A 12,861-nucleotide genomic window follows, 5' to 3' on the forward strand; every position below is an offset into this window, starting at 1 on the left:
GGGAAGTTTGAGTCACAAGACTGAGATCTTCGGTTCCGGTCTGGATTATTTCTCATGGAAGAATTTAAACAGACTCTGCATCTTCTTTGCTCTCAGACTCCAGTGATGGACTGCCTTTGGAACTATAACCTATGGAATTGATTCTGGAAGAACTTTCTACAAATCAGCAGCTCACTATCTCTACTGTGTAACTGACCTAAGAACTTTATACATAGCTGCACATATAATGATCTTTTAACCACAATACTCTCTTTTTTAAGAGATCTTACTTTAGTTAATAAGAATTGGCTAGAAGCATGTATTTGGTAAGATCTGAAATATTCATTGACCTGGTAGAAAATTTTTCCCATCCATTGGGATTGGTAGCACTGTATATATAGTGAATAAGATTTTAAATAATCCTCACTATATTTGACTTGGCTGTCTGGGTGGAAACTATGGTCTTGGTTTTGGGGTAACCAGTAAGGTATCGTAGAAGCTGTGTTGTTGCTGGCTTGGTGAATCTAATTATTAGACTAGGCCAGCAGTTTTAGGGATTGACTGCCCCATTCATTGAGGTTTGCTCTGATTGAATAATCTCAGGGCTCATCTACACTGGCATTTTACAGCGCTGCAACTTTCTCCCTCAGGGGTGTGAAAAACGACCCCCCTGAGGACTGCAAGTTTCAGCGCTGTAACATGCTAGTATAGACAGTGCACTAGCACTGGTAGCTATTCCCCTTGTGGACGTGGTTTTTTTAAAGTTCTCTCCCAGCACTGTGCCTTGACTATATAAGTGAGACCCCCTCCACCAACCCGAGGCACAGCTGCATTTCAGTGATGGTAAACAGGATGTCATCTTATGTAATTTAATATACCATAATATATTTGTGTTAATTCAGAAAAGTTCATCTGTAGTCTTGATTTGCACAGAGTTGAATATTTTGTTCTATATCTTTAATTTCCTTTCCCTCTTAATTTCCAGTCACCCTCCCTTTTCACAAATATCACTGAGTCAGTGTCACAGTAAAGGCACTGCTCTTGTAGCCTGTCTAGCAGGTTGTTATAAGCAGTGATGAAACAGGCTATGAAGATGTTGGTATTGCCAGAGACCAAGTAGCAGTCTTTTGCGTGCTTTCAAGACACGCACACTGTTTCATCATCGATAAACTCGCCGGATGAAACCTCATAATTGGGAAAAAACAGGTACTAAAAGAGTTCATCAGGGTCTCTCATGATGCTGGTATTGGGTATGTTTGTTCTTTGGCCAAATTTACCCCACAGAGAATTTAAAAACAGTTTAGTGATTTGGCACTTAGTGGGGTTCAACATGATCTCGTGTTGGCATAAACGCACGCCTTCTTTCCGGTAGAAATCGTTAACTTAAAAACAAAATAAGTTCTTTGTCTGTGCACCAGCAGGGATACCCTGAAGCCTCTTGTTTTTGGTGGAGGTGTAATTTTATGTACTCTGAAAAGAGTTTGTCAGATTTTTCTTCAAAATGCCAGATTTCAAAGATTTTATTCCTCACTACATAACCAAGTCTTTTCAGAGAGCCGGTCTTGAGCTGCATCTTGTAATAAAGAGACCCAAAAGTTGTCCCCGTCATAGGGTTCTGTGCTTTTTCACAATAACAGGTGGCACAGCCCTGGAAAAAAAACCTGTTAAACTCAAAGGCTGTGCATACCCTGTCAGTGATGGCATAACCGGCTAGAAAGTAGGGGCTTACCTGTAATTCCCTACCCCGGAAAGTATGCCGTATTCGTATATTTTCTTAGTGAGCAGTATACAACAGCCACTGAATAGAGGGGGTCGAATATCTCTTCTTCTGCCTGTGATAATTCTCTGGAGGGAGAAGAGCTACTGTGTTAGGCTGCAAAAAACAAACCTGTACATAGCCATGCAGACAGGTGCCAGCGTTATGTACCGGAAAGGATCTATACACAATTTTACCTCTGTGAATTTACCAGGACCTCTCTATACAATATCTCCCATCTCTGTCATTTTCATGATCTCTTCTCTGTACAGGATACAGGCCCATCTCAAAATGTTGACATCCTGCTGACAATAATACGTGAGCTCATTCTGCATGTCAAATGTCTCATATCAGTTGTCCCGATACCAGTCAAGGCAGCATGCTGTCTACGCCATAGTAGTCCACCCCAAGCATAGGCCCTATGTAAATTTGGTTTTCTAAAGTGTTAACAAAATGTGGAAAATACCCTTTGCAACCTTCAAACCCCATCGCCTGTGGGAGCTTACTAAGCTTCATGGGCAAGAAGTTTAAAGAGTCTATAAAATGAATGCCTAGGGCCTTAACTTCCACACACTTTAGTTTACTACCCTGAGTTATCAGTTCTATGCACATCTTTTCCTTCAGTAACTAATAACTAAGTACGCATAATAATCTTTGGAATTGTGCACTAGGAACGTGTAGTCCTGGAACTTTTTGCCAATAAAGGTCTTAACAAAGGTAGAAAGACACTCACCACACTTAAATTCCCAGGATTTTTCTGGCTTAGGAACATAGCAAAAATTTAATTTGGCACATGCAACCCAGTCTCCTGCATGCATTCAACATCATAAAAAATATATATATATACTTTTCTGATGATTCAGGCTTTCTAATGCTATCCATAAAACACAGGTGGCTGTCTACATCACTGGTGATCAAACCCTGACACTGCTTACAACGTCTCCCTTTACACCTGTGCCCCTTGTCCACGTAAGACTGACACTGATCACAAACTTTTAGACAGGCATTTGACTTGTTTTTTCGATGTGCAGTTGATGTGTCTGTCTAAACACTCTTTGGAGCAACAATACAGTCTACAGCTAGGACACCTCAGCTGCACGCCCACACTGTCTGAGCAGGTCACACTCAAGCAGAGGCTGCAATGATACCTGCAATTGGTGAATCTAATTATTAGAATAGCCCAGCAGTTTTAGGGATTGTCTGCCCCATTCTTTGCGGTTTGCTCTGATTGAGCAATTTCAGTGAGACCCCTCCAGCGACCCCAGTCACAGCTGCATTTCAGTAATGGTAAACAGGATGTTTTATGTAATTTAATATACCATGATACATTTGAGAAAAGTTCCTCTGTAGTCTTGACATGCACGGAGCTGAATATCTTGTTCTATATCTTTAATTTCCTTTCCCTTGTATTTTCTTCCAAAACTTTCCACTGCCAAGAAATCTATTTATAAAAGAAAGACTACAGATCACTGCACACAGTCACATCAAACCTTTGGTACAGACCAACTGTACCAATTCAAAGATATAAGTGGCAACACATACTCTAAGCAACATTGAAAATCAAGCCTCATGAATGGAATGTAGTATTACCATATTATTTTTTGATTCTTTGGAAATCTGTGCCCTGAGGTATTTCCCTTTCAGTGTGATTAGACTCATGTCATGAAAGCCTGTTTGTGTATACGGGATGCCAGTCTCTTTCAGAGTGGGATCTCTCTTTGAGCTGCCTCTATATATCCCCCTCTAGCACTGTAGGGGCAGGCAGCTCCAGCTGGGAAATTAACCTATTCCTGCCATTACCTAAACCTGGATCTGATCTGGGTCCATTTCCCTGTTAAACAATTGTTCAGCTTCCACAGTTTACAACACGCATTTATTAGAACTTAAATTCCCAAGACTAGCCACTTCTCACTTTCTTAACAATCAGCTCTTTGGGCTTGATTCTGCACAGTGTTAAGCCCCAATCCAGCAAAGCACTTAATAATATGCTTAAATTTAAGCACAAGCACAGACACTAACTTCAACTTAACTGCATCAGGGCTAGCATGCTCAGCATCTTGCAGGATCACACCCTCGATGAGCAACTAAAACCCCCTTTCATTTTCATCATTCCTAAGGCCTTTTTGACCCTTCTCACTGCAGTCACCCTCTTTTAGTCCCCTCCAACATTGTAAAGTCCATGTCATTTCTCCTCCACACATGCCATAGAAAAAAACATGTGGGAAGGAGCTCTGTGAGAGGATGTCTTGAGTGTTGCCAACTCTTGCAATATTATTGCAAGTTGTCATAGTTGGTGGTTTTCTTAAAGACCCAGCTCCTGGAAGCATGCGATTAGGTGAGAATCTTGGCTGTCATTTTTTTTAAAAAGTAAGTTGGTAGTGTGACGGGTTGGATCACAGAAACCCCCTTGGGAGCTGCCACCCGATGTGCAAAGACTACCCCTGCTTCTGTTTTCCCTGCCAGCTCAGGACTCCAGCACCCTGTCTTGCTGAGCCAGACACTCCCGTCTGGCTCCAGACACAGATCCAGGGTCTGAATCACTTGTCCCAAAGCTGCAGGTTTACCTGAAGACAGCTCACAGTAGCGTGCTTGTCTTTAGCACTCAGATGCCCAACTCCCAATGGGGTCTAAACCCAGATAAATCTGTTTTACCCTGCATAAAGCTTATGCAGGGCAAACTCATAAATTGTTCGCCCTCTATAACACTGATAGAGAGATATGCACAGTTGTTTGCTCCCTCAGGTATTAATACATACTCTGAGTAAATTACTAAACAAAAAGTGATTTTATTAAATACAGACAGTAGGATTTAAGTGGTTCAAAGTAGTAACAGACAGAACAAAGTAAGTCACCAAGCAAAATAAAATAAAATGCGCGAACTTATGCCTAATCAAACTGAATACAGATAATTTCCTCACCAGTTCCAGAGTGCTCCCTTTTACAGGCTAAGCTCCTTTTAGCCTGGGTCCAGCAATCACTCACACCCCCTGTAGTTACTGTCCTTTGTTTCAGTCTCCTTCAAGTAGACTGTGGGGGGAGGGATAGCTCAGTGGTTTGAGCATTGGCCTGCTAAACCCAGGGTTGTGAGTTCAATCCTTGAGGGGGCCACTTGGGAATCTGGGGCAAAATCAGTACTTGGTCCTGCTAGTGAAGGCAGGGGGCTGGACTCGATGACCCTTCAAGGTCCCTTCCAGTTCTAGGAGATGGGATATCTCCATTATTAAATTAAAATATTAAAGTATCCTGGGGGGGGGTGTGGAGAGGCTCCTTCTTTAGCCAGCTGAAGACCAAATGGAGGGGTCTCCCACAGGTTTAAATAGATTCCCTCTTGTGGGTGGAGACCCCCCTCCTCCCTCCTATGCAAAGTCCAGCTCCAAGATGGAGTTTTGGAGTCACCTGGGCAAGTCACATGCCCCTGCATGACTCAGTCTTTGCAGGCCGACGCCATTGTCCACATGGCATCTTGCATGTCTCCAAGAAGACTTCTCATGTGGATTGGAGCATTCCAAGATGCATTGTTCCCTAAGTGTCTCCTGATCAGGTACTTAACCTGGCGAATTCCTTCCTAAAGAAGCTGACCCAATGCCTCACAAAGCTTACTTAGAAATCAGGCAAGCATACAGTCCATATTCTTAACCTCGAGTAGAAAATGATATATATGTACAAATAGGATGAATAGATATAGTAGACCATAACCTTTACGGAGATATGTTACATGGCACAGGCAGCACAAAACATATTCCAGTTATGTCATACATACATTTATAAGCACCCCCTCCCCATAAAGCCTTATGAAGTACACTGTCACAGGTAGCCTCACAGTTGTGAAAAAAAGCTTGAAAACATGATGAAGTGCAGCCTAAGGGCTCAAACACCAGAAGGCAAAAAGAACTCAAGATTTATTATTGGTTGAATGTCACAATTTTTAAGCAAATCTCCTGATTTCTGAGCACTCGGGGCCATTAAAGCAGGTAAGGTATAGAGGGAGGTGGAAAGCATCCCTTAGGATGGTGCAGCCTATGCAGTCCTCTTAAGCATTGCATCAGTCTAAGGCCCAGTTCCACCTAGCGACCCCCAGCTTTGTGTGTCTCAATAGTGCCCACTAATGAAGGGTAGGTCTAAAAGGCAGAATCTAAACTGACGTATTCCCCCTCGCCTGCAGTCTAGAATCTACAGATTATAAAACACAACCTAGCTCCTACCTTTTGTTTGTTATAACCACTATCTACCTACCTCCAGGAAGAATAAAAAGACAGAAGACAATAGTGGATGTGTGTAAGCAATCGTGTAGCACAAATGAAAGTCTACTGTGAAGCATATGTGTGTGTAATAAAATGTATAAGAACATGATGTTCTGCATCCTCAAGCGGATGTGCATTTGGATCAAGAGATGAGAGATGATTAAAGGGAGTTGTGTATAAGTGGTTTGTGGAGGCTGCCAGAAAAAGAGAATATTGAATGGTTCTCAGAAAAAAATAATTTTCACCTTTAGACCATGTGTTTAACTGGAGAAAGTTTATACAACTTGTGCAAAACTGACCCACAGGAAACGTGAATCTCTACAGCTCTGCTTATTTCTGTGTCTGCCAAGTCTTCCCTTTCTCCAGTACTAATAATGCTTGTAAAAGCCTGTCTTTACAAACAACTTTGACCCATTATAGACAAATTCATCCCAGTGTAACTCCACTGATTTTATTACAGTTAGCTGTAAGGGAGAGATATTCATGTATGTGCAGAAGGCCAGCACAAGATCTATGCACCAATTGAATTCCTCAAAAATAGGTTTAAGTGGAACCTTAAGTGGTGCATTGGTCTCATGCTCGCCTTCTGCACAGGGTGAATTGGATTGGGGACAAATAAGTCCCACTGAATGTTATATGTTAGAGTTTGGAAGTCTATGAGTGTGTCTATGAGTGTGTTTGGAGGTGGGGATTCTCATTATTTAGTGGTCAGACTATCCAACAAATTCTTGGACTGCATTGCAGACAACTTTTTATTTCAGAAGGTTGAAAAAGCTACTAGGGGGGAAGCTGTTCTAGACTTGATTTTAACAAATAGGGAGGAACTCGTTGAGAATTTGAAAGTAGAAGGCAGCCTGGGTGAAAGTGATCATGAAATCATAGAGTTTGCAATTCTAAGGAAGGGTAGAAGGGAGAACAGCAAAATAGAAACAATGGATTTCAGGAAGGCAGATTTTGGTAAGCTCAGAGAGCTGATAGGTAAGGTCCCATGGGAATCGAGACTGAGGGGAAAAACAACTGAGGAGAGTTGGCAGTTTTTCAAAGGGACATTATTAAGGGCCTAAAAGCAAGCTATTCTGCTGGTTAGGAAAGATGGAAAATGTGGCAAAAGACCACCTTGGCTTAACCACGAGATCTTGCATGATCTAAAAAATAAAAAGGAGTCATAGAAAAAATGGAAACTAGGACAGATTACAAAGGATGAATATAAGCAAACAACACAGGAATGCAGAGGCAAGATTAGAAAGGCAAAGGCACAAAATGAGCTCAAACTAGCTACAGGAATAAAGGGAAACAAGAAGACTTTTTATCAATACATTAGAAGCAAGAGGAAGACCAAAGACAGGGTAGGCCCACTGCTTAGTGAAGAGGGAGAACAGTATCAGGAAACTTGGAAATGGCAGAGATGCTTAATGACTTCTTTGTTTCGGTCTTCACCGAGAAGTCTGAAGGAATGCCTAACATAATGAATGCTAATGGGAAGGGGGTAGGTTTAGCAGATAAAATAAAAAAAGAACAAGTTAAAAATCACTTAGAAAAGTTAGATGCCTGCAAGTCACCAGGGCCTGATGAAATGCATCCTAGAATACTCCATGAGCTAATAGAGGAGGTATCTGAGCCTCTAGCTATTATCTTTGGAAAATCATGGGAGACGGGAGAGATTCCAGAAGACTGGAAGAGGACAAATATAGTGCCCATCTATAAAAAGGGAAATAAAAACAACCCAGGAAACTACAGACCAGTTAGTTTAACTTCTGTGCCACGGAAGATAATGGAGCAAGTAATTAAGGAAATCATCTGCAAACAATTGGAAGGTGGTGAGGTGATAGGGAACAGCCAGCATGGATTTGTGAAGAACAAATCATGTCAAACCAATCTGATAGCTTTCTTTGATAGGATAATGAGCCTTGTGGATAAGGGTGAAGCTGTGGATGTGGTATACCTAGACTTTAGTAAGGCATTTGATACGGTCTCGCATGATATTCTTATCGATAAACTAGGCAAATACAATTTAGATGGGGCTACTATAAGGTGGGTGCATAACTGGCTGGATAACCATACTCAGAGAGTTGTTATTAATGGTTCCCAATCCTGCTGGAAAGGCATAACGAGTGGGGTACCGCAGGGGTCTGTTTTAGGACCGGCTCTGTTCAATATCTTCATCAACGACTTAGATATTGGCATAGAAAGTTCGCTTATTAAGTTTGCGGCTGATACCAAACTGGGAGGGATTGCAACTGCTTTGGAGGACGGGGTCATAATTCAAAATGATCTGGACAAATTGGAGAAATGGTCTGAGTTAAACAGGATGAAGTTTAACAAAGACAAATGCAAAGTGCTCCACTTAGGAAGAAAAAATCAGTTTCACACATATAGAATGGGAAGAGACTGTCTAGGAAGGAGTACGGCAGGAAGGGATCTAGGGGTTATAGTGGACCACAAGCTAAATATGAGTCAACAGTGTGATGCTATTGCAAAAAAAGCAAACATGATTCTGGGATGTATTAACAGGTGTGTTGTGAGCAAGACTCGAGAAGTCATTCTTCCGCTCTACTCTGCTCTGGTTAGGCCTCAGCTGGAGTATTGTATCCAGTTCTGGGCACCGCATTTTAAAAAAGATGTGGAGAAATTGGAAAGGGTCCAGAGAAGAGCAACAAGAATGATTAAAGGTCTTGAGAACATGACTTATGAAGGAAGGCTGAAAGAATTGGGTTTGTCTAGTTTGGAAAAGAGAAGACTGAGAGGGGACATGATAGCAGTTTTCAGATATTTAAAAGGGTGTCATAAGGAGGAGGGAGAAAACTTGTTCACCTTAGCCTCTAAGGATAGAACAAGAAGCAATGGGTTTAAACTGCAGCAAGGTAGGTCTAGGTTGGACATTAGGAAAAAGTTCCTAACTGTCAGAGTGGTTAAACACTAGAATAAATTGCCTAGGGAGGTTGTGGAATCTCCATCTCTGGAGATATTTAAGAGTAGGTTAGATAAATGTCTATCAGGGATGGTCTAGACAGTATTTGATCCTGCCATGTGGGCAGTGGCCTGGACTTGATGACCTCTCGAGGTCCCTTCCAGTCCTAGAATCTATGAATCTATTAATCCAGTGCAGTATCGTGCTGTCCACTATCAGGAATAGTACTAAATGCTTTAGAGGAAGGGGTAAGAATTCCACCGTAGGCATACAGGAGATAGTCTGCCCTGCCCCTCCCCACATTAGGTTTCATCCCAAACTGCCAGATTTGTTTAAAACCTGTCACATGAGGTTTAATATCCCTTTCACAAAATGAGTCATTGTTAACAAGAACACCAGAATTATAATTATCAGTGTAAGTGTCTGTTCCCTTTTGACTCTTATTGAATTATTGGCCGCAATGACTTCTACACTTTAAATTAGCACCTTTCCATGTCATTGAATGCCACCTTGTTCTTCCTGATCTACCTTCTCTAGACCATTCAATGTTTTATATGCTTTGGCATGTCCCCTTTCATTTACTTCCTTTCTGAGGTAAGCAATCCCAATCTTTCAATTTTTCTACATGTGAATTTTTCCCCATGCTCTGCTTGAAGATTGAGTATTACAAAGGGTTCAAGCTCAAATAGCTATCTCCTGCAAACAACCTACAAAACATTATTTCACCAGATTGAGATTTTTGTCTAAGGAGAGTTAAAGAAAGCATAAACCCACTAATTCTCTCTCACTCTTCTGGACAGTCATATAGTAATTAGTAAAACCAAAAACCAAGAGAAAGATTAGTGGTTTTCAGTTATGAACAAGGCAAATCTCCAGGACAGGAGCCATTCCTGCATATTGACAGACTATTAGAGGGTTGAAGCCAAAGATTAACAAAATCTAGTACTGTTAATTGGGTCACATGCTCAGATGGTGAAAATCAGCATTGCTCCATTGACATCAAAGGAGCAACACATGTTCACGCCAGCTAAGGATCTGGCCAGAGTCTCTACGTTGGCTCATTTCTCCAGCCTTTACAGTCCTGCTGGATAACAGAATAATTTCACCATGAGAGACTTCCCTTATCACACTTGAAGTTAGTTGGATTCCATCTGCATTCCACTTCCAAAAACGGATTTTCAGCAAACTTTTGCCAACTACTGGTTGAGCTTCTGGGTTTGCATTCACTTTGTGGACATCCACCACCTCAAAATAAGCCAAGCAAGAACAAGAGAGTCGCAAAACTGGTCCTGTCTCTCCTATAGTATATATTCTTTATAGGAGCTACAAGTCTTTTGGGGCACACCTTCCACCTAGGATATTCTAGGCAACCTCTCAGACCACATCCTTCCGGAAGAGGAGATAACTCCAAGACTCTTACAGCCAAATTCTTTCCACATTTAACTGGTGCTATCCCATTAACTTCAGTTCACTTGTCCGCTATAGGCCAAGTTAATTTAGAATGAGAGTTTACTGTTTTCCTGAAGACTACATAAGAATAGCATCACTACTTCACCTCCATGCCCCCACCCCCTCGGCAACAGCTGCAGATATTTCCTGGCCAAAATTTCTCTTGATTTTCCACATGCCTGTGTTTATTAACTAAGATTCCTAAAAGCAACTATATAAAGGTAAAAAGCAACAGAGAGTGGGTGAATACCCACTTCGTCATGCGTGTTCACCCACGAAAGCTTATGCTCCAATACATCTGTTAGTCTTAAAGGTGCCACAGGACTCTCTGTTGCTTTTTACAGATCCAGACTAACACGACTGCCCCTCTGATACTTTATAAAGGTAAATGTGGAGACACATTGGAATGCATTTACATAAAAATTAAACAAAGCTAACAAGGGAAGGAACCAGCCTGACATCTTCACTAAAATGCATGGCATCTCTTCCCAACAGGAGAAAAAGGAACTTCATAGACCAGTAACCCTTTGAAATGTATTCTCAGATAAAGATTGGGGGGGTGGGAGCTGGCTGAACCTCAGATGATAAACAATTGAATCAACTGATATTATACAATATTACTGTATTATAGATGTCTATTATATAAGGTTTTTCATAAAATTCTGACATACTGGTGATTAATACTGTTGTGAAATGTGTGCATTAACACTATATGAGGAATTATAGGTACTCACTGAGATTATGCTTTAAAGTCAGTGACCAAGCACTGGGAGAAACAGGTTCTCTCCCTGACAGGAGGGAAGGCAGCTATTTACCTGTCTCCACTGTAAATTAAACAGTGTGGAATCAAATCAATGGAAGTTCCATTTTCATATAAGTCAGCAGGGAGATCAAGTCCACAGGAAGGGAAGAACAGCAGGAAGCCTTCTTGGCTCTTGAAACAGAGACAAGGAACTTTGGGATGATATAAGTGAGTTGTCCTTCATTTGGAGGACTCAAGGGGTCAGAGCTTTTGAAATCACAGACTGCTAGGCCCTTCAGCCAAGGGCGTTGAAATCTCTGTGAACTAAGTTTAAGGTGTATAACCTGCATAGGTAAAGACTGCAACTTGCTGAAGTTCAGTTTTAGTCTTAGCAGCATACTTTTATTTTTGTTTGCTTTGAACCCTTTGTCTTTATTCCTTATACTTGATATCTCTCCAATTTAGGACTTTATTTAATAAACTGGTTTTACTTTTCCTATAAAACCAACTCAGTGCTGTGATTGAAATAAGGGTGTTTATCAAACACCAGTTAAATTAATGAACTGCAGGGTGTTAGAGGAAAGGCAAAGAAATATATGTGAACCTGTGCTTCCTGTGTCCTTAGATTCGACCCTCCCTGTCCAGCATCTGTCAACTGGTAGGTTTAATTTTCCCATAGAGGGTCCCTCCCACCTCAAATAACGAGGAGTCAGTTGGGATAAGGGGAAAACCAATAAAGTGTATTGAAGAAGGGGTGTACAATGGATAGGGCAAAGGAAAGGAGGGAGTAAACAGTAAAAATTATGCAATACAGTGATTCTCCAAAATAATCCCCATAAACGGGTAAGTAAACCCCTTATTAGAAACATCATTCAATTGATGCCTGGGACTTCAATCCTCCAACTAGTTGAAAGCCATCGGAGAGGAGCTCCAGGGAGTCCCTTGATGTTCCTCTGGGTCTGAAGAAGAGTAGATGATACGTCAGGGGACAGCAGCTGGAGATTGATGATGGTAAATTGGATTTGGCTCCCTGCCTTCTCTTCTTCTTGCAGATGATGGTAAATGCACATCCAAGTGGAAGCAGAGCTCTGAAAAGAAAACCCTAGCCCCCCACCACTAGGATGGGTAGGTAAGTGCAAGTCAGACCCGCGACAGTCCCTTACTGTCACTTGGATGGACAGCCCCTGAGCATTGCCGGGCAAGGTTAGATAAGTCTGCCCTTGCCCGGGAAACCCCATAGAAGGAGCAGAAAATCCCATCTGAGAAACCCTGTGGGAAAGGTGGTAAAAATCAGTTCTATCCAGAAGTTGTTTGCCACTTCTGAGGAGAAATAAAAGGTGATCAGCTGGGTCACATGGGCACAAACTCCATTTGGGGAACCAATATGGGTTCCTGAAATTATACAAAATGGACATAACCCAACAAGGGTAGTGACTCTTAAAAGGAGCTATTAACTTCTGAGAGTGTTCCAGGAGAAAGAACTAGACACTACAGAGGCTGATGGATTGGGGGAAATTCAAGACTAAGGAGGACATTAAGGCCACACTGCAAAACATAAATGGGCCGTGAAAGCCAGACTCTGACTTACATGCTTGTAGTCGGGCTGTTGGTGTCAGGACTGTGAGCCACAGCACCACAGCATCTAAGGCACCCAGAGTTGCAGGGCAGGCAGTGACACCCCTACTGGTCTGGGTTGAACCAGCTATTTCTTTTTAATGAAAATCCCAATATTCAGCGGTATGGTTGAAAAAGGCTGCACTTCAATGTAGGTTTTCCACTTAACTTG

Source organism: Malaclemys terrapin, chromosome 2 (genome assembly GCF_027887155.1).
Source record: "Malaclemys terrapin pileata isolate rMalTer1 chromosome 2, rMalTer1.hap1, whole genome shotgun sequence".
Classification (NCBI taxonomy): Eukaryota; Metazoa; Chordata; order Testudines; family Emydidae; genus Malaclemys; species Malaclemys terrapin.